Here is a 22,683-nt window from a genome sequence, read left to right as displayed (position 1 = left end):
AAATTTTGGAGTTCACTTATTTTGCTTATTTGTTGCAAAAATGTTTGCAGTAGGAATTTGTGATCTTGATTACTAAAGTTCTGACCAAACAAATTACCTCAGTTTATTGAGGGTGCAGATGTGAGCTTAGTAATTTTCACCTTAGCTAACACATTTCCTTGCCTTTCCTTATGCTCCAATGATTATTTTATCAAAAGTTAAGGAAACATTGTTTACCTCTTTATTTCAAAGAAGCACACTAGCCTTTAGAGGTCTCTGCATTCTTTCAGTGCACTGATCAACTGGTGCGGCTCGGATAAAGTCACACCTGAAATGCTGGAACTCTCCCTACGCTGATGACATGTTCTTTTTACGTAAAAAGTCCATCCCCCTAGCCCAGTAAATTCAAGGACCGGCTCAAATACTGGTCCAGCCTCATTTAACACCACGTCACCTGTAGAAAAAGGTAATCATTCCTTCCTCTGTGGTTCTCTGTACTCCTCCAACACTTGGTGTTTCCAATGTAATTAGATGAAGGAAATCTTTTTTTTTTCCTTCCTCTTTACTTTTTTTGAATTTTATTTTTTTGCTTTAAAGTTTTCATTTTGAATTGGTATATAGCTGATTAGCAATGTTGTGGTATTTACAGGTGAATAAGGAAGGGACTCAGCCGTACATATACATGTATCCATTCTCCCCAAGCCTGCATCCCAGCAAGACTGGCACATACCATTGAGTAGAGTTCCATGTGCTATATAGTAGGTCCTTGTAGATGAAGGAAATACTGCTTAAAAGCTTACTACATGCTGTCCATCAGAGGCTTTCTTTTTTTTGCCTCAAGGAGTTAATATCATGGGGGTCAGAACATGCTGCCCTAAAATATGGCATGTGAGTTCAGTCATGTCCGACTCTTTGTGACCCTGTGGACTGTAGCCCGCCAGGCTCCTCTGTCCATGGGAGTCCCCAGGCAGGAATACTGGAGTGGGCTGCCATTCCCTTCTCCAGGGGACCTTCACCCCTCAGATGGGTTCTTGACCTCTGAGCCACCAGGGAAGCCCTGGGATCTTCTTTTGCTACTAGCTCTTTTGTCCCTGGCACTTCTGCAGCTAGATATCTGCCAAATATCTCATTCTCATTTGAAAGCTTCATGATTATTAAATATAATGTTTAAGTACTTCTGTGGATTTTCTTGCTGCTGAAATCTTTGCACTAAATCTTCTTTGACCTCCAGAATACCATGTATAAGAGTTTTAATCATTATACAGGAACATACAGTCAAAAGGCAAAGTAAAAAATGGTGAAATTATCACACACAAAGCACCCCAGAGGTAAAGGTTGGTTTGTGTCTTAACAGGCTGTAGTTATAAATTGGCATTTGTGTTTCAGTGGGAACTTCACGGAAGGGTACACTAGGTTTTGTAACCTCCCGGGAAGATGAGTGCAGTGTTTGACTATGCATTTCTGGGTCCAGGAATTGTAGCAGGAAAGATTTCTTGGCATGTATGTAAGCGGGCTGCTGAAAAATTATATGGAAAGCGGGTGTTGCATGTGAAGGGAACATTAAGCATTAAACATTAACAGAAATTAAACAACTTTGTCTGGAAACAGGGTTTAGGGAAAGGGAAAAAAGTGAGTCTCAAAGTGGGCCTGAAAAGGAAGGCAGAAGCCAGATTATGAAGGTCCTTTTAAGCTGTGTTACCTGACAGAAGGACACACCAGCATCTAAGAAGCAGTCCAGAGAAAAAAGATAATTAGGGAAAGGTGATCTGACCAGATATTTGTTATTAAGGAAATAAAATTTATTTTGTTTACCTATAATGGCATTAGTTTTTTTTTTTTTTTTTAAAGATAACCTCAAAGAGGCGTACTGAAATATTTACAAGTGAAATGATGTTTGGGATTGTTTCCAAAAAAAAAAAAAAAAAAAACAAACTCAGGGTAGAGGATAGTTGGAATAGCTTTCCCATGATGATCATGGTAACTGATGAGGTTTGCTATACTGTTCTCTCTGCTTTAAATACAAAATTTGAAAAAATTTCTATTATAAGGTGTTCTTGTTTTCAAGCAAAAATAAGCAATGGGCTTTTGGCCAATAGAAGCCATTCGAGGGCTTTACAGGAGCCAATAAAGTAGGAAATGGACTGGGAACAAAACCAGAGAGGGAGGGTGTGCTGCATGAAGTACTGGTTTACTCCTTTCCCAATGAGTGTCTGTGGGGCTCCAGTTTTCCCTTCTGCAAGATTATTCATGTCTTCTTAGTAGCCTGTTCCGGATTGCCCACTTCCTCTTAATAGCAATACTTTCACTGTGTATCCAGCAGTCCAAAGTACTCGTAGTGCTCCATATACCTAGTACCCAACTCGGCTTTCTTTTTATTCTTTATTTTTATTTTTTAGCTGTGCCACACAGCATGTGGAATCTCATTTCCCCAACTAGGGATAGAACCTGTGCCCGCTGCAGTGGAAGTGCGGAGTCTTAACCACTGAACCACCAGAGAAGTCCCAGCTTTTTTTTTTGTTGTTGTTATTAAGAACATTTTTTAAATGTATCTTTCTGGTAGATAAATTGAATCCATTAGAAATTTGTTGTGGCTATTGATGTGTTTGGACTCATTCATGCTTTCTATAAGGAAAGGTGTTTGTGAGCTGAACTAAGCTCACAAGAGTTTAAGAGATAAGAGTTAGGTAAGATAGATTCAGGATTAAAGTGGATGGGACGTGGGCTGACTGTCTGAGGAGCAGAAGAAGGAATTTGAAGCTAAGAGGTTTGCTAAGGTTTTATTTCAGTTCAGTTCAGTCGCTCAGTCGTGTCTGACTCTTTGTGACCCCATGAATCGCAGCACGCCAGGCCTCCCTGTCCATCACCAACTCCTGGAGTTCACCCAGACTCACGTCCATCGAGTCAGTGATGCCATCCAGCCATCTCATCCTCTGTCGTCCCCTTCTCCCCCTGCCCCCAATCCCTCCCAGCATCAGAGTCTTTTCCAATGAGTCAACTCTTCGCATGAGGTGGCCAAAGTACTGGAGTTTCAGCTTTAGCATCATTCCCTCCAAAGAACACCCGGGGCTGATCTCCTTTAGAATGGACTGGTTGGATCTCCTTGCAGTCCAAGGGACTCTCAAGAGTCTTCTCCAACACCACAGTTCAAAAGCATCAATTCTTCGAGATCAGCTTTCTTCACAGTCCAACTCTCACATCCATACATGACCACTGGAAGAGCCAGAGCCTTAACTAGACGAACCTTTGTTGGCAAAGTAATGTCTTTGCTTTTCAATATGCTATCTAGGTTGGTCATAACTTTTCTTCCAAGGAGTAAGTGTCTTTTAATTTCATGGCCACAGTCACCATCTGCAGTGATTTTGGAACCCCCAAAAATAAAATCTGACGCTGTTTCCACTGTTTCCCCATCTATTTCCCATGAAGTGCTGGGACCAGATGCCATGATCTTTGTTTTCTGAATGTTGAGCTTTAAGCCAACTTTTTCACTCTCCACTTTCACTTTCATCACTAAAAGAGGCTTTTTAGTTCCTCTTCACTTTGCCATAAGGGTGGTGTCATCTGCGTGTCTGAGGTTATTGATATTTCTCCTGGCAATCTTGATTCCAGCTTGTGCTTCTTCCAGCCCAGCGTTTCTCATGATGTACTCTGCATATAAGTTAAATAAACAGGGTGACAATATATAGCCTTGGCGTACTTCTTTTCCTGTTTGGAACCAGTCCACTTCAGTATTCTTGCCATGAACAGTATGAAAGGTTTTATTTACCCTGTAAATAACCCTCCTGCATGCGTGCTCAGTCGTGTCTGACTCTTTGTGACCCCATGGACTGTAGCCCGCCAGGCTCCTCCGTCCATGAGAATTCCCAGGCAAGAATACTGGAGTGGATTGCCATTTCCTTTTCCAGGGGAACCTTCCCAACCCAGAGATCAAACCCAGGGATCAGACCCAAGTCCCCTGCTTTGCAGGTGGATTATTTACCTCTAAGCCACAGGGAAGGCCCTCTCACCCACAAATGAAATTCACTCATGTCCTTTAAAGACACCCCTCATCAGCCCATCAGCCCTTTTGACATTCTTAAGATGTGCCTTACTTTAGAGTATAGAAACATATTAACTGGAATGTCATTTTTGCTCTTGTTCAGTATAAGCCTTGGAAACGGGCTCCCAGTCTTCTAATATCTTTATTACTGCACATTATGCTACAGGAGATGTTAGAAGAAAAAAAGACAAAACCAAAAAACCTTCAAAGTCAGAATATGAAAAACTTCTAGACTGTTACTTTGTTTCAATTTTTAAAAAATATTTTAGGGCTTCCCTCATAGCTCAATTGGTAAAGAATCTGCCTACAATGTGGGAGATCCTGGTTTGATTCCTGGGTTGGGAAGATCTGCTGGAAAAGGGATAGGCAACCCACCCCAGTATTCTTGGGCTTCCGTGGTAAAGAATCAGCTGGTTCAGCTGGTAAAGAATCTGCCTGCAATGGGGGAGACCTAGGTTCAATCCCTGGTTTGAGAAGATCCCCTGGAGACGAAAAAGGCTACCCACTCCAGTATTCTGGCCTGGAGAATTCCATGGACTGTATAGTCCATGGGGTCACAAAAATTTGGACATGACTGAGTGACTTTCACTTTCACTTTGATAGCATGTTTTTAAAAGACAGTTTCGAATGAGTAATCTTTATGTAGACTCATCAACGAAAATTGCATTTAATGGAAATAAGATTAAATATGGAATTACATCTTTTAGTTTCCGGATGCTAATTGAGCATTGAGTTTGTAGCGTTTCCTGACTACTTTTTAGCATGAGGTTCGGGTTCAGAGAATGCTTTTAATCATCCTGTGTTTTTTCTAAACCTGCTTCACTCTGTAGAAAACAGTGACCATAGTTCATTCCCAAGGATAGACCAGTGCTAAACTGAATAGAATGATTTTCTATTTGTTACTGATCTGTGGAGCTTGGCATTTAAAAAAGACTTCTACATTAAAAAAAAATTGTGTTCAGTTTTCATCTGTGTACCCTAGACATTTAAAGTTTGTAAGATATATATATGTCTTCCCTCATCTCCCATTTTATGTTCATTATTTGAATTTTCTTTTCACTTTTACTTCTATCTGATACACAGTTTGGGGCTTACTAAACTTCAAGTGTATTTCAGACTCTTCTCTAATTTGTAAAATTTGTTTTTATTGCTCATTCGTCTTTTTAAGTGGCTTCTGGGTAGAAGGGGGAGGGTAGGAGTTACTTAATCAAAAATCTCTTGAGGACAGGAGCCAGCCTTCTGCTACCTTCCTGAGCACTTAGAGCCGAATTCCACACACAACAGAAAGCCAGAAGTAATTCTCTGTTCTGATTGGCCAACCATTCATCTACCTCATCTAAGCTTTCAGCAGTGGGGGCAACATTGACTACATATCTAACCTCAAGTATTGCTTATCTTGAGATTGGTCATCGTTTCATTAAATAATTTTTTTGATATCTGTAGTTTCTCTTTTCCTTATTTAAGATAAAATATAATTTCTGCATCAAAACTCAAACTGAGTTCTGAATCCTCATTGGCTATGTGACAGCTTCAACTTTTCTGTTCCCACATAATATTTTTGTTTTTAATCTTCCTGTATTTACAATATCGCATTTTTAACCTTTTCTTCTTAAAAGCCTCATGTGGGTTAAACCTTTCTTTAAAGAGTGTACTGGGGTGATCAGTTTTTTAAAAGTTCATTATGACCAAGAGAACTAGAATACTTGACACATATATACATTATTTGAATCTATTAGAAATGGAAAAGAACTCAAAGGCAAAAATCTACTCTCGAGTATGTAGGGGAGCATCTTCAGTGGGATTCCTTTTTAGTTTCAAGACGTTTTATTTGTACAGGTTTCTAGAAGCTGTTTACTGTGATCGAGTTTCAGCAAGTTGGAACATAGGTGTTCTTGATATTCATTTGACTTGATGGGGTACTGATTTTTTTCCCACATAATGAGTGTTCATTTAAAAATTTAAAATAGAATATTGCTTCATAAGCTTGGTGATCTTACTTTAAACATCCCTCTTATTTTAGTTTTATTCATAGCACTTGAAATTTTTTTATTGTTGTTGTAGTACAACATTAGCAGAATTTAAACTCTGTGAAAGAAGTGACTTTTAAAAAACTGTTGTGTCCCTACAACAGCCCCTAATACAGAGTATGTACTCACTAAATATTGTTGAATCAACAATTATCTTTGCTCTTAGGCAGTAAAATAAAAATATGCTGCTTACTTATTTTTTCAACACAAAAAGGTAAAAAGGGAAGTAAATGTTCCATATAATATCACCTTTCTAGTAACTAGTTTATTTATGCATAGCAGTTTTCCCCCACATAAAAAATTGTGCTATATATACCATTTTGTAACTTTCTTCACCTAACATTGTATTAGTATGATGATATTTTATTGTATGGGCTTCCCTCGAGGCTCAGTGGTAAAGAACCCACCTGCCAGTGCAGGAGATGTGGTTCGATCCCTGGTTTGGGAAGATCCCCTGGAGGAGGAAATGGCCCCATACTCCAGTATTCTTGCCTGGGAGACCCCATGGACAGAGGAGCCTGGTGGGCTACAGACCATGGGGTTGCAAAGAATCAGATATGACTTAGCGACTGAACAGCAACAATTTTATTGTACAAGTAGTATTTATAATATAACTAGAATCCCAGGGACGGCGGAGCCTGGTGGGCTGCCATCTATGGGATCGCACAGAGTCAGACACGACTGAAGCGACTTAGCACCAGCAGCAGTCCCATCTTGATAGATAATGTGATTTGAGTTGTATAGGTTCAGAATCACTGATCTGCAATTTAAAAATCTAAACTTCTAAAAATAAAAAGGCGCTTTGGTTCCTCCTTCCCTCCTCCTCTTGATAACCCAAGTCAGTGTCAATATATCCCTATGTCTCATTCAGATATATTACTGTTTGAATAGAGCCATATGACCTAATATGTGCTGTATATATGTGCTAAATCACTTAGTCGTGTCTGACTCTCTGCAGCCCCATGGACTATAGCCCACCAGGCTCCTCTGTCCATGGGATTCTCCAGGCAAGAATACTGGAGTGGGTTGTCATTTCCTTCTTCAGTGGCTCTTCTTGACCCAGGGGTCGAACCTGGGTCTCTTGCATTGCAGGTAGATTCTTTATGTCTGAGTCACCGGAGAAGCTCACAACAAAGCCAAACTCCACCAAATAACAGGAAAAAGATTTTCAACAGTGCTTAAATACACAGGCTTCCTAAAACATTTGTGTTGCACAAAATTTACCAATATTCACCCAGAGGGCTTGGAGATTTGCTAAATGACTGGCTGGTTTTCTTTTGTGAGAGAATGAATGACATCCATTATATGGGAATTTATAAGGCAGTCTTCACCCTTCTTGGGAATAAACCCTGCAGAAGATATCACACTTTAGTACAGTGACGTCTGTTTTGAAAGTTGAACACTAAGTAAAGACTAATTTAATTGTGTGTTTACTTCAAGTTAGGATTGTAACATCCAAAAAATAATTACTGGTTGACCAGGCTTTCTCTACAGCAACGATACTGCAGACTTGTCCAAAATGCAAAATTCTACACATATACTGAAAAAAAAAATTTTATCTGGCTGTGCCAGGTTTTAATTGCAGCATTTAAACTTTCAGTTGCAACATGTGGGATCTAGTTCCCTGACCAGGAATCGAACCTGGATCCCCTGCATTGGGAGCGCAGAGTCTTAGCCACTCGACCACCAGGGAAGTCCCTAAACATATGCTTTTTATTGCAGTTAATTGAGGCTGAGTGAAGACATGAAACAAAGATTTCAGTGGACAAATATTTCTGTGAAAATAACAGCAACAGCTATACATGGTTCCAATACTTTTAGCTATTGGTATAAAATGACACATTGGTAATGAAAACATTTTTAAATGTGGACTATACACAGATGTAGGAAGGAAAAAATCTCATACTCCTACCACTTGGACAACCGTTCCTAATGTTTTAGTGTACTTGTGCTCTGACTTTTCTGTAGATGCATTTTTTGCATACTTGAAATTATACAAAACAAAATACCTTTTTAAAGAACAGAAGCACATTTTCCCTGTTAACTCTGTCAATACTCTTATAGTTAAAATCACCATTAGCATTTTCCTGATTATTTGTTGTTGTTCAGTTGCTAAGTTGTGTCCCACTCTTTGCGACCCCTTGAAGCACTCCAGGCTTCCTTCCTTCACTGTCTCCTGGAGTTTTCTCAAATTCAAGTCCATTGAGTCAGTGATGCTGTCTAACCAACAATGATTAATATGGAAAATTAGAAAATACAATCAAAATAAAAAAGTTAAAATTACCCATGAATTCATTAAGCAGTATTAATATATGGTATATTTCCTTCAGAGTTTTAAAAATATGTATGTAACATACATCTTTACATTGCTGAAATCATATTGTATTTTCTTCATCATTAAAATCTTAAACATAATATTTATAAACTGAGAATACAGTTGCATCTATTAATAGATATATAGGTAAATACTTTTGTCACAGAAAATTTGGAGAAAGTAGGCAAGAAACAGAGGAAAAGAAAATAATTGGTAAATCCCACAACCAACATTAACACCTTACCTTCTTTAGGGTGTATTTATTAACTTGTTTTTTTAAAAATGTCATGCATTTAAATTTTTATGAAAATAAAAATATGTTGCTGTTTTTTAAACAGAAAGTATAATGTATTTCAGTCATGTCTGACTTTGCAACCCCATGGACTGAGGATCAGTTTTTCCAGGCAAGAATACTGAAGTGGGTTACCATTACCTTCTCCAGGGGATCTTCCCGACCCAGGGATTGAACCCAGTCTCCCACACTGCAGACAAACTCTTTACTGTCTGAGCCACCAGGAAAGCCAAATCCTAATGTATTTCTTGGATCCTTCAAAATGTCTGCTGTAGACATTTAGATTGCTTTAATGTTTAACCAAATATATTTTTGGATAATGTTTTTTTCTGTATTTAAAACTGTTCCAAAATAAATTCTCAGTAGTAGTTAATATGTCAAGAAGTGTAAGCATTTTTAAAACTCATGTGCTTAAAAAGAGAGAGATTTTCATAAAAATTGTACAGTTTATGATCCTTATTGTATTTTTTATGCTTCTTTCTGATTATAGCTTAAATTACATTTTAATAGGCTTTGTTTCAAGGTAACTTTCCAGTGTTCTTACCCATGGGTTACAATAGAGTAAAAGCTTGTGTATTTAATGTGTCAGTGAAACATTCTGTAGGAAGTTTCTGTTATTAGTAATTGGGAGACATTTAGTCACAGGAATTCTTTTCTTAGGATTTGTCAGAGGAGGTGTAGAAAATAAGGAAATGAACTCTGGCTATGAGATGGAGCCGCAGAATTTTATATTCTACTTCTATTTCCTTTCCTGACCATTCTTCACTCACTGCATGGATAAACCAGCAGAAATCATTCTCTGTTTCTCTTGTCTTTTTCCAAGTTCTTCTAGTGGCTTTTGAGGGTGTACTTCAGGGATTGGGTTCATCAAATCACCTGCCCTTACTGCAAAGATTGTGGAAACGAAAAGCCGATTTAATATGCAAAGAAAGAAAGATGAAAGCCAAGGCCCTATGTGAAAACCTTGATTAAACAGATCATCATAATTAAAGTATTTTACATGTTACTTGTAGTGAATCTATCTATAATGAATAATATAGCCAGATATAGATATAATATAGATCATATAAATACATGCTAAATGACATATTTTTGTTAATTTACATATGATAACTAACCATTTGTGCTAAATAGAATATCTGATTGTTTCATATGCTGACTTAATTGTGGTTGTATTTACTACTGCTCGGGGCTTCCCAGGTGGCTTAGTTGGTAAAGAATCCGCCTGCAATGTGGGAGACCTGGGTTTGATCCCTGGGTTGGGAAGATCCCCTGGAAAAGGGAAAGGCTACCCACTCCAGTATTCTGGCCTGGAGAATCCCATGGACTGTACAGTCCATGGGGTCTCAAAGAGTCAGACACGACTGAGTGACTTTCACTCACTCGCTCCCAGGTGGCTCAGATGGTAAAGAATCTGCCTGCAATGCAGAAGACCCAGGTTCAGTCCCTGGGTTGGGAAGATGCCCTGGAGAAGAGCACGGCAACACCCTCCAGTATTGTTGCCTGGAGAATCCCATGGACAAAGGAGCCTGGTGGGCTACAGTCGGTGGGGTTGCAAAGAGTCAAACACAACTGATTGACTAACACTTTCACTTATCTTTCTTTACAATTGCTCAGATAGAAATGTTTCAGTAAAGGTAGTCCCCATACTTTCAAAGTTATGTTTCTGTTTAACAGTGTCAGCTCTCCCTTCACTCCCCATCCCTACCACACTTTTTTCTGTCCAAATCCTTGGAGCTCTCCTGGTTTTGCTGAGAAGGACTGATGCTCACTCACCTCCAGTGCCCCTCTGCACTCCCCAAGCTGTAACTGCCCTTTTATGGGACATACTCTGGGCCCCTAGAAGCCATTTGAGTCATCTCTGATACCTATACTTTTCTATATTGTCTTTGTCTTTTCAGGGTTCCTTGTAAAAACTCTGACTCATTTTCTTGTATCTTTCTTTCCAAACTCTTTTCTCTCTTTATCTAATTACCTCCTGGAGGGACAGCTTGGGTATCTTAGAACAAAATTTCTCGTGTTATGGTGTTTCTAAAAGAAATACAAAATAGAACTGTGTATTCTGTTCCGGACTTTTGTTTAAGGGAAACGGGCAGTTGGCTAAGGGTTAAGGGTTACTACAAAACCAATGGTATGTAGATACTCACTCAGATATGGTCTTTATCATCCCAACAGCCACCTACGCTTTGTGGTAGAGGGTTCAAGCTCCATACAGGGAACATTTAGTAGAACAGGCAAGAGAAAACACATTTGTTGATGAGACTTTGCAACTTTCCAACTTTTACCTCTGAACAGCCTCGTTTTCCTTAGCAGACCATGTCTGTTGGCAGTTATTCTGAATATCCAACTATTTACTAATATTTCATAAAATAATATTTAAATGCTGTGATGTATAAACCAAATTTCTTTTTATTTTCTTCAAGTGAGTTTTTTTAATATGCAAACTTTCTGGTGAAAATTAAAGAAATAAACAGTTTGTGCCGTCTCTTCTTTTCCTTAATTTATTAGGATAAGTAAAAATTCAGTAGATAAATATTTTAGAGATCTATTTCAAATCCCAATTCTAACATTCACTGGCTTTCCTCAAACTTGCTAAACGTGGCATTGTTAGACTCAGGATTTTCATCTTTTATGTTACTCTTGCCTTTTCTCCAAGGGTGCCATTCCTTGTGTTGGAGTTATTTGCAGAAACCAAAGCCAAGGTTGGAAACATTGGTCAAATAAGTGCTTTTGAGCAAGAAATAATTTACTGAAATACAACATAGTAGTTTAAGTTCTGGAAGCCAAGTGTAGTGACCTTAATGGCCCTGGAGAAAGTATTCCTTTTTATAGCCTCATACCATTTGAAAGCAGTGGCTTATTCGGCCAGTCATGCAAAAGAACCTTTTTGTGGTTGGCATAAGAGAATGAGAAATGGAGGCTTTATACAGGCTTCTCTTGGCTCTTCCATGCCTGCTTTCCTCTCCTACTTTTTCCTTTCCTTATATGACACTGTGCTCTGCCTTGAGGACACCAGATGGGCTAGAGCACCGGACTTGAAGAGCTGTCTAGCCCTCCTGCTCTCCTTGCCCTCTGCCAAAGCCTGGAGAACACCACACCCCAACTGCAGCAAGCAGATGGGACCAACCTGCTGAGGGTGCAGACTCTAGAACCTCCCTTTTCCTTCATTTTTCAGTGTTTTAATTCTTGCTAACCGGAAGTGTTCCCCTTCGTCTCTGAGGCTGTTTTAAGCTATTTCTTGTTTTGTTGACACAGTGCACTAAGCAGAAATATAGTAACAAGGAACCCATTGTATTTTAAATGCATATTAAAATGTCTGATTCTAGACTTTAGACCTCTACAAGGAAATTGTGCTCAAGTGTACCCAGGTGCCCTTCCTACAGCAGCCCTGGGGGTGAGTAAGCTTCCTGTTCTTAGGCATTTGCCTCTGTTTACAACTATAAAGTGTGCTAACCACAGCCCCAGGTTAAATGTTTGTTCTGAAGTCTCCCCTTTGCCTCCACCCTAGAGCAGGATTTTTTAACTCCTTCCTATAGATTCTTGCTTAAAGACGACTTCATTCAAATCTCCAAGTGCTAAGACTTTCTTCTAATGTATTCATAAACATCAAGCAAAGTTCCAAGATGTCAGTTTTTTAAAAACTCATTTAAATAGCCGATTAATTATTTTATGCAAACTTTTTGAAATTGTATAAATCAGACACCAAGTTTGGTCATGACATGGTAAAGGGAGAAATCAAAAGACATTTTAAAATAATCTGAAAGGCATGTAGTAAAGGAGCTTTATTAAAGGAAAGAGTTATGAAATTATTTTGAAGAAACTGTTCTTTTTTTCCTTCTCACAGTTTTCCTAGAGTAAGAGACTACGCTTCCAAATCTAGAAAGTTTGTTGTTGTTTATGTTGACGAAATATGCTGTTGACTTTGTGATCTCTTTATTTATTTAGAATGAGATCTCTAATATGGTTTAGAAAATGTATGTTTTAGAGAGTATAAGGTTAAGCTGTTAGACCCAGCTTCTGCTTTGCTCTCAGACCAGCCACTGTTAGAAGAAAATGTAAGTTCCACTCTCTTTTGAAAATATTAAATGGAATGTGTTTTTTATGATTTTTAGAAACCTCTCACTTGAGTAGGTAATCTGTGCAGACTCCTACTATAGAGTAATAATTATTAAAACCTCCGGGAATCAGTTTCTAGGTGTGTAAATCTTTGGGGTATATACGGAAGCTAGAGATGAAGCAGCAGATAATTACCACTGTTGTTCAGTTAGGCTGTTAGCCTTAACCTTTCTGATACAGCCCCCAGGGTGTTTCTGCTAAGCTGGTGCTTTCCACTTTGTTTGACCATTAAACAAGGAACAGGTGGTACCAGTTAGCGCGGAATAATTCTCTGACCAAACACCTCTTGGACAGGGTTGCTCGGAAATTAATAGAATCACAGTTCAGGGTGTTAAAGGTACAAATGTCTGTTTAAATTATCAGGAAGGTCTTTGCTTGCCTGCTGCAGTAGATGTAAGCGTTTTACCACAAATACCAGACTTCAACCCTCTTTACTTATTCCCCAGGGTCCTGGGTTTATCATGCGGGCTGTAAATACATAAAGGGGTGGGAAGCAGAAGTTTCCTGCCTTGTTCTTTCTTCTAAACCCTGCAGACACGCAGGCAAAGGAGGGAGAACCCACCTGGAAAGCCCACCTAACCTCACCCTCCAGAAATTGTCTGAACTCCTAGATGTATCAGGAATGGAGGCGGGGAAAGGGGCTTGGGGCAGACATCATCCAGTATTTGGGAAAAACATGTGTTCCCCCACTCTACCCCTTAACTCTGAGAACCTCTGCTTTAGATCCCCAAGAAACATAAAGGATTATTTAAAATATTCCCTAGCTTTGGACCTTGTTTTATAGCCCTCTTCTATCTTCAGGGTCTCATCTGTCTGTCTGATTACTTATCTAATCTGTCCATCTACTTGCTCATTCCCCTATTTATGCATTTGTTCATTCATTTTCCTTGTTACTACATGTTCTACAACGTACCAGGGATTGTTAAAATTGTCTTTCCCTGGGACTCCACCTCTAAGATTCCTCTCCTGGAATTGAATCTAATCTTTGGAGTTCTCCAGCCATCAATAAAAAGATGAACAAGAAATAGAAGACAAGATTGAAAACATCCTATGGAACACTTTGCACAGCAGATTTTAGTGAAGGTACTTTATTCTATCAAACTGAGTGACATCAGAAACAGTTACTGCTGGCTGAGTGCGGCACCGCCCTGTGGACAGACCCCAGATGATCACTTCTTGTGAAATACCCCGAGTCCAAATTTATTGTTTTCAAATTTGCACAGCTAATATTTGCTCTGTGTCAATAAATATTCATTTCAACAAGTATTAAACTACCTCGCCAGTTAAAGTGACCAATTTTTTTTAAATAGTGAGAAAGAAAACAGACCCTCACTTTTCCCCCTTGAGGTCCAACTCATAGTAAATTTTGATGAATTCTGTTAGAAAACCCATCTGTTTTTTGTCACTTCATCTTATTTACTTACCAGTTTATTTTTGGAGCACAGTTTACACAAATTTTGTTAAACAGTTTGCATTTTATTGGCGGGTTCTTGATCCTGTCTGTAGAAAACTTTAAAATGTATGTTATTTCAGTCACTGCTGAGGAAGTGCTCAGCTGGTAAATAACAACACTTTAAAGGGATAAGTGAGCCTGCAATATATAATAACAGAACATGGGTTAGTCTTTGGTTTCTAAGTCTTTAGAAACTATGTGTCTTGATGGGCTATAGCTTTTTTTTTTTTTTTTTTAAGAGTAAAGCTTAATTGAGTTATGACTTTCATCCTATAAAATGTATGTGTTTTAAGCATATCGTTGAATGATTTTTAGTAAATTTACAGAATTGTGCAGCCACCGTCATGATCTAATTTTAGAACATTTCCGTCACCCCAAAAAGAAAATGGCAGCCTATTTGTAGTCTCTGTCCATTCCTACCAGCAACCACCACTGATAGGCTGAGTCTTCCTCTTATAACAACTAGTTATAGAACTAAAGTTGTCTAGTCTATCTTAGTGTGGGATAGCAAATTAGTACCAGAAATCAAAATGTTTATTCTCTACCCAAGCATCACTCTCCCCGAGTTCAGAATTACAGTCATTACAGTAGCTGCTTATTTAATTCTTGTCTTTTAAATTAAGTTTTTTTTCCCAGTCCATTCTCAGAATAGTGTCATAAAGCTACCTTCCAGGCCTTCCCATTCCCCTGATTTAAATCTGTCACTCTTATACAGATGTGGGACCTGTAAGGGTCTGGCAAAGATGCCTTTCCATGTAACTTTTGTTGGGAAAGTATTTCACAAATATATATGATCATTTTTTTATTAATTAAACAGTGAGTCTTCTTTTCAGTTTTCAAGAACTTGTTAGTAAAAATATTTAGCAAATTTTATGGGCATTTCTGAAATAGAATGCCATGACTCACAAGGCACCCTTGTTTCTGTAATCATACTAACTAATGCCTATCCATTTTAGGCAGGAGGATTTTTACAAGTAAATTAAGCTCTAAGAATGTTAGTAAGGAAAAGCTAAGATGTCTTGGTCTCTGAAAAAACTTTTATAGGCGTGAAATTTCTTAGCTAAACTGGGATCCTGTTAACATAGCAATATATCTATATTATAAATTTATTATAGTGGTGTGTTTGTTACAGTACTTATAATTAAAAGGGAAATATGGGTAACAGGGAAATACTTCATAGGCTCCTCCCCTCTCCCCTCAAGAGAGGTGATTTATATATTAAATTTTTTTTCTAAGTTTATATTAATTTCTTCAAAATTATAAAGATTTAAAAATGCCTATATTTTCTGGAGACTTTCCTATGTGTTTATGCATCTCTCCTTTTTTTTTAAAAAAAGCTTGTAATTGATTGTCTCGATCTTTTTCACTGACTATATTGTTGACCTCTGTGACAGAACAGGGGCTCCTGAGATCGAATTCCTGGTTCAGATCTGAGCTCTGCCACTTCCTACCTGTCTGATCTTGAGCACTTCACATGATCTCAACTTCTTTTCTTTAAAATATTTCCTGGGATTTCCCTGGTGGTCCCGTGGTTGAGAAAACCGCCTTGCAATGCAGGGTAGGTTCGGTAGGTTCGATCTCTGGTTGGGGAACTAAGATCCCACATGGCCTGGAGCAACTAAGCCCACATGCTGCCTGTGCACGCTGGAGCCCACGTACCACAACCCCTGAGCCTGCTTGCCATCACTAGAGAGTCCATGTGCCATGCTGAAAGATCCCGAGTCATGCAAGGAAGAACCGTGTGCACAACTAAGACCCAACACAGCTAAATGAATAAATATTTAAAAATATTTCCTAATGTTGTTCTAAGGATTAATTATATAATACCCAAAGCACAGTACCCGACACACATTTGCGAACTATGATATTGTGTCCATTTTATTCTACAGCTTGACTTTTTCATGGCTTTATGGTGACATTGGGTTTTTTTTTTTTTCTTTTTTAGATTTTATTGATTGATTGGTTGATTTCCATGCCAGGTCTCGGTTGCTGCACAGGCTACTCTCGAACTGTTGTGTTCAGGCTTCTCACTGTGGTGGCTTCTCTTGTGGAGCACAGGCTCTAGGGTATGCAGGCTTCAGGAGTTGCCCGTGTGAGCTCAGGAGGTGCAGCTCCCAGGCTGCAGAGTACAAGGTCGGTAATTGTGGGGCAGGCCGTTAATTGCTCTGTGGTATGTGGGGTCTTCCAGGATCAGGGATCGAACCTGTGTCTCCTATATCGGAAGGCAGCCTCTTTACGCTGAACCACCAGGGAAGCCCCTGGGTTTTCTTTTTTAAGGGCTGGTAGGTCGCTAAGAGTTGGAGACGACTGAGCGACTTCACTTTCACTTTTCACTTTCATGCATTGGAGAAGGAGATGGCAACCCACTCGGGTGTTCTTGCCTGGAGAATCTCAGGGACGGGGGAGCCTGGTGGGCTGCCGTCTACGGGGTTGCACAGAGTTGGACACGACTGAAGCGACTTAGCAGCAGCAACAAAGCTTTAGTAGTCTGTTAAGAAACTCATCAGCTCTTTTGTTTGCATTGATCATTCAACTCTGTTTCAAGACCTTGTTTTTCTTAAGCCTTTAAGCAACATCTAAATCTCTTTCATTCATAATTGTGATTTCCGGATGTTAGCAACACATTCTCTTTGGTCAGTGTTTAACCTCTATCTTCAACAGATTACATCTTTTTGAACATTGAAACCCACTTATAGACTTCAATCAGATCAGATCAGATCAGATCAGTCGCTCAGTCAGGTCCAACTCTTTGTGACCACATGAATCACAGCATGCCCAGCCTCCCTGTCCATCACCAACTCCTGGAGTTCACTGAGACTCACGTCCATCGAGTCAGTGATGCCATCCAGCCATCTCATCCTCTGTCGTCCCCTTCTCCTCTTGCCCCCCATCCCTCCCAGCATCAGTCTTTTCCAATGAGTCAACTCTTCGCATGAGATGGCCAAAGTACTGGAGTTTCAGCTTTAGCATCATTCCTTCCAAAGAAATCCCAGGGCTGATCTCCTTCAGAATGGACTGGTTGGATCTCCTTGCAGTCCAAGGGACTCTCAAGAGTCTTCTCCAACACCACACTTCAAAAGCATCAATTCTTAGGTGCTCAGCCTTCTTCACAGTCCAACTCTCACATCCATACATGACCACAGGAAAAACCATAGACTTGACTACACGAACCTTTGTTGCCAAAGTAATGTCTCTGCTTTTGAATATGCTATCTAGGTTGGTCATAATTTTCCTTCCAAGGAGAAAGCATCTTTTAATTTCATGGCTGCAGTCACCATCTGTAGTGATTTTGGAACCCAGAAAAATAAAATCTGACACTGTTTCCACTGTTTCCCCATCTATTTCCCATGAAGTGATGGGACTGGATGCCATGATCTTCATTTTCTGAATGTTGAGCTTTAAGCCAACTTTTTCACTCTCCACTTTCACCTTCATCAAGAGGCTTTTGAGTTCCTCTTCATTTTCTGCCATAACGGTGGTGTCATCTGCATATCTGAGGTTATTGATAGTTCTCCCGGCAATCTTGATTCCAACTTGTGTTTCTTCCAGTCCAGTGTTTCTCATGATGTACTCTGCATATAAGTTAAATAAACAGGGTAACAATATACAGCCTTGATGAACTCCTTTTCCTATTTGGAACCAGTCTGTTGTTCCATGTCCAGTTCTAACTGTTGCTTCCTGACCTGCATACAAATTTCTCAAGAGGCAGATCAGGTGGTCTGGTATTCCCATCTCTTTCAGAATTTTCCACAGTTTATTGTGATCCACACAGTCAAAGGCTTTGGCATAGACTTCAATAAGTTTCCTTAATTTTTAAACTATATTTACACACTTAATACATCTTATCTTTTTAACCACTCCAGATGCCCAACCAGGTCAACATACAACTTTAACAAGCAAAGTGCTTCTTAGTCTGTTGACTGGAGCTCATGTCTGTGCTTGGTCTCCTCTGTGGAATGCGGCCATGAGCCTCAGATCAGAACTGGGAGTGAGTCATAAACCGCACACTTGCACCTTTTCTTCAAGCCTTGAAACTCTGTTACATTACTCCTTTTCCATTTTTGGTAGACCATGAAATTAAAAGATGCTTACTCCTTGGAAAGTTATGACCAACCTAGATAGCATATTAAAAAGCAGAGACATTACTTTGCCAACAAAAGTCTGTCTAGTCAAGGCTATGATTTTTCCAGTGGTCACATATGGATGTGAGAGTTGGACTGTGAAGAAAGCCGAGCACCAAAGAATTGATGCTTTTGAAGTGTGGTGTTGGAGAAGACTCTTGAGAGTCCCTTGGACTGCAAGGAGATCCAACCAGTCCATCCTAAAGGAGATCAGTCCTGGGTGTTCATTGGAAGGACTGATGTTGAAGCTGAAACTCCAATACTTTGGTCACCTCATGTGAAGAGTTGACTCATTGGAAAAGACTCTGATGCTGGGAGGGATTGGGGGCAGGAGGAGAAGGGGACGACAGAGGATGAGATGGCTGGATGACATCACCGACTCAATAGACATGAGTTTGGGAGCACTCCGGGAGTTGGTGATGGACAGGGAGGCCTGTCATGCTGCGATTTATGGGGTTGCAAAGAGTTGGGTACGACTGAGCGACTGCACTGAACTGAAGGTCTGATAGGAATTACTGAGGCAAGAATACTGAAATGGGTTGCCATGGTCTCGTCCAGGGGATCTTCCCATCCCAGGGATCAAACCCAGGTCTCCCGCATTGTGGGCAGATTCTTTACTGTCTGAACTACCAGGGAAGCCCTCTACACTTTCCCAGATCTAACTCTGTACTTAATGTGATACTGCATCCTTCTTATGTAGTATTTATGTACTTGTCTCACAGTTTTGTCGTTACTGTATCCAAAAACAGTATGTTAAGTGTATTATGATGGCTGTAATTTATTTAACTCCCTATTGTTGGATATTAGAGTGTTTCTAATTTCTGCTTATAAATGTATTGAAAGCATACTTGTAGAAATATTTTGTGTGCATCCTTATTGCCTTGAGATAAATTCCCAAAATAGAATAACTGGGTGCCATTGCCCCAATATTAGTTGTGTAATGCAATATCTACCGGTACAAAGCTTCTGCTGCTCCCATTTTTACTCCTTGATGAACCATAGAATCATTTTGTCAAATTACAGGAAAAATACTATTGGGATTATTAAGAGAAAGTGATTAATGTATTTTAATATGGTAAGATCAAACCCTTTATGGTATAACAGAGATAAAATAAAACATATAAACAAAAGTGTGTATTTTCTTATAATTTGACAGAAAGATCCTGAGGTTCCCTTAGGGATGAAAAGTATAGGATTTTTTTTCCCAGTAGATATTAGAACACATATTACACAGCTAAAATTGTGATATTGGCATTGAAAGAGCATAGCTGTATATATATATACTTTTGTTCCTACTGTTGAGTGCTTTCTCTCCCCCAGATCAAGTGGATAGTGAATTTTATCAGTGCCTTTTAAACATCACTCAAGATGATCATCAGAGAAGGCGATGGCACCCCACTCCAGTACTTTTGCCTGGAAAATCCCATGGACAGAGGAGCCTGGTAGGCTGCAGTCCATGGGGTCGCTAGAGTTGGACACGACTGAGCGACTTCACTTTCATGCATTGGAGAAGGAAATGGCAAGCCACTCCAGTGTTCTTGCCTGGAGAATCCCAGGGATGGGGGAGCCTGGTGGGCTGCCGTCTCTGGGGTTGCACAGAGTCGGACACGACTGAAGTGACTTAGCAGCAGCAGCAGCAGCAAGATGATCATATCTTTTTGGTTTACATTTCTTTGTATTTAGTAAAATACAAATTACAGTTACCTCCTAATTTGCAAGCTTGTATTTCTGGAGTAAATTATACTTTGGTCTTAAAGGAAAAAAAAAAAAAAAGCCCTAGCAAAGCGGTGTTATTAAACTAACAGTTTCTGAGTTTTGCACTTGCCTTCAAAAGCAAGATTAGTCTATAGGGATCTTAAACTTTTAAAATATTGTCTAGACTAACTTGCAGTGTTTTGCAATGTAAGAAGACTTGGAAAGCTTTTCATCTGCTTGTGCTCTGGCAGAGTATACCCTAAACCAATGACCTAACGGGGTTGCCAGCCTCAGGAGGAACTGCTGTGGCTTTTGTCACTTTCCAGATACTTGCTGGTAGGAGAGTCTCACCGTGGGAATGAGTGTGTTGTAATGATCGTCGTGATGATGAACATTGCGTCCCAAGATTGGTTGACACATGATGATGTGCTTTGTATATTTAATCTTCTTAATGAAACCCCAAGGAAAACATCAATCCTGCCACTAATGACAATAAACAGGCTTTGTACTCAGAGTGCTCTTCCTCCCAGGAGCACAAAGCTCTTTATGATTAATTATTTCAGTCATTCGCACACTTGTCCCAGTAGGTAGATAGCTGGATGCTTCCTCTTTAAAAAAATAAAAAAAAAGCAACTATTTTCTTCTGTTCTACATTCTATGTTCCAGAATTAGGTAGCTACCTTTTAAAGACCATCTGTATGTCTGCTAGAGTGGACCTGGGCTTCAAAATTACAAGCTGCTTTCCCCTACAAACATCAAACGCAGAGCAGTTGTGGAGTAGTAAAGTTGGATGGAATTTGGATGATAGTTTGGCAGGATGCTATGAGTGGTGTAGCCTTAAGTTGGCAAAAAGAAACAAGCGCTGGCTGACCCAGTGCTTTGGTACCTCCATTAGAAGGAGTTGACATGGTGTTGATGATTTGTTTTGGAAAATACCTTACTGAGTCACCTCTTCGTTATACCTAGTCTTCCCACAACACTGAGCCAGGGCAGTGCAGAGAGTCTCTGTTAGGCCTATTTTACAGAGAGGGGCCCTGGTCCTTTCTCACTGTGCTCTGATGCCTTAGTATCTGGAGGCTTTTCCCAGGGCCAGGAGAAAGGTGAGGGGTAATCGCTCTTAGCGGATCTCCATCTCTTAGTGATCCACCTAGCCCTGCTAGGCTAACTTTCCTCTTGCTTTCACTTCCTCGGAAACGGACAGTGCCTTTCTCTGGACACATTTTTGGGACACAACTAGAGCTACATTCTGATCTAGCCATCCACCTCATTCTTCTTCTTCTTACAATATGCCAGTCAGTCTTCAAAGTTTCATCACTTGGGTTCTGCCTCTTCAGTTAGACGCTGAGCTCTTTGGGTGGCATTCTGGTTGGCGTGTATGTTTTTTTTTTAACTTCTTTTGATTTGCCCCTACATATCCATCAGTGTCGGGACATTTAGGTGCACAATAAACATTTCTGGTTGATCTGTTTGCCGTTCACAACTGTCAACAAATACTGCCTGTCCATACCGTCTGTGCCATTTTAACTTTCTTTCCTTGTTCTTTCGTTAAATAAAGGCTTGGCTGTCATCACTTTGAGTTTTTCCTCCTCCCAATTTCCACCCCCTGAGGTCACTCTGAAAGGGAGGTCTTTAAAATGCAAAAGCTTGTGCTTAAGTTGTGCAGTGTCCTCTGCGTGGGGACTAATTACGAGGTTTGGAAACCTCTTCAGGTGGCTGGGATCTCCAGCCGGACAAAAATACTGCTTTCCTAAATTGAGAACAGCTGGGGCTGTATTGCTGGCCCGTATAAAAGGTGGTGCTGGTGCTCTGTGCTGTGGAGAGAGGGCTCTGCTCTTTGGGGCCTGTGGCGCTTCAAGCAAAGAGCACCTTTCGTCCTGGTGTCCTGGTGGGTAAGTCCTCTGAGCCGGTCCTCTGGGTGCCCGCTTCTATAGTTGGACAGAAATTATGATGCATGGAAATGTTCTCAGTTACTAATTCACTATGTTGGTTGTAGTGAATTATTTTCTTCTTCCAGAAACCAGTAGAGTTTGCCCCCTAAATGAGACATAGCTCGTAAGGCTTTGGTATCTTTTCACTGTGTTATTTTGTAGGCTGTCAGTGTTCCTTCTGTATGGTGTGAATCTCTGACTGCAAAAGGATTAACAGAGTTAGTACCGTTTAAAATGTCTTGAATATGTTCTGAAAAGTAGTCACTTAAAGATTACTATGAAAATAGAAAGTCGACAAATTCAGAGAGTAACAAGTATTCCATACATGTAAGCAACTCCTCACAGTGTTTTATTTTTTAAGATTCATAGGGAAGATGCAGTCTTAGGAAGGAATGATATGATCTCTGGGGAGGTTCTGGCTTATTATGACTTCATGATTAGCAACAAGTGAGACTGTCTGATGAAGTGTTTGCAATGCTGGGTCCTGACTTTTATTTAAAGAAATTGAAAAGGAATTGTTTATTAGAATGTTCCTATTTATACTGAAATCAGCTCAAAAAGAGAAGAATTCCGAGATGAAACAATTCAATGTTTTATAAATAAACTCCATCTCAGCAGCTTTTAACTATGTTCTGACGATATATTTATAAAGCAAATGGCTTTGGTATTTATTTCCTTATTTTGATAATGTTTTTGTTTTGGATGGTTGGCAAGTGGACAAG

General features: G+C 39.7%; 1 protein-coding gene and 1 non-coding gene across 10 annotated transcripts in view; one reads left to right on the top strand and one right to left on the bottom strand.

Moving 5' to 3' along the window:
• Positions 1–22,683, top strand: part of SGMS2 (sphingomyelin synthase 2) — a 98,570-nt gene that overhangs the window by 50,297 nt on the left and 25,590 nt on the right. Inside the window, exon 1 of one of the 9 annotated variants that reach the window (XM_061419440.1) lies at positions 20,072–22,625. The exons of the other annotated variants lie outside the window; for them this stretch is intronic. The gene's annotated coding sequence lies outside the window, so the exon portion shown is untranslated. Of the gene's footprint in view, positions 1–20,071; positions 22,626–22,683 lie in introns of those variants that run through there. 9 annotated transcript variants of the gene reach the window in all.
• TRNAG-CCC (transfer RNA glycine (anticodon CCC)) lies at positions 7,663–7,735 on the bottom strand. The gene has a single exon. It is a non-coding gene; the product is annotated as a tRNA-Gly (tRNA).

Source organism: Bos javanicus, chromosome 6 (assembly GCF_032452875.1).
Source record: "Bos javanicus breed banteng chromosome 6, ARS-OSU_banteng_1.0, whole genome shotgun sequence".
NCBI lineage: Eukaryota > Metazoa > Chordata > Mammalia > Artiodactyla > Bovidae > Bos > Bos javanicus.
The sequence above is the reverse complement of the archived record's forward strand: the minus strand, read 5'-3'. Positions and strand labels throughout refer to the sequence as shown.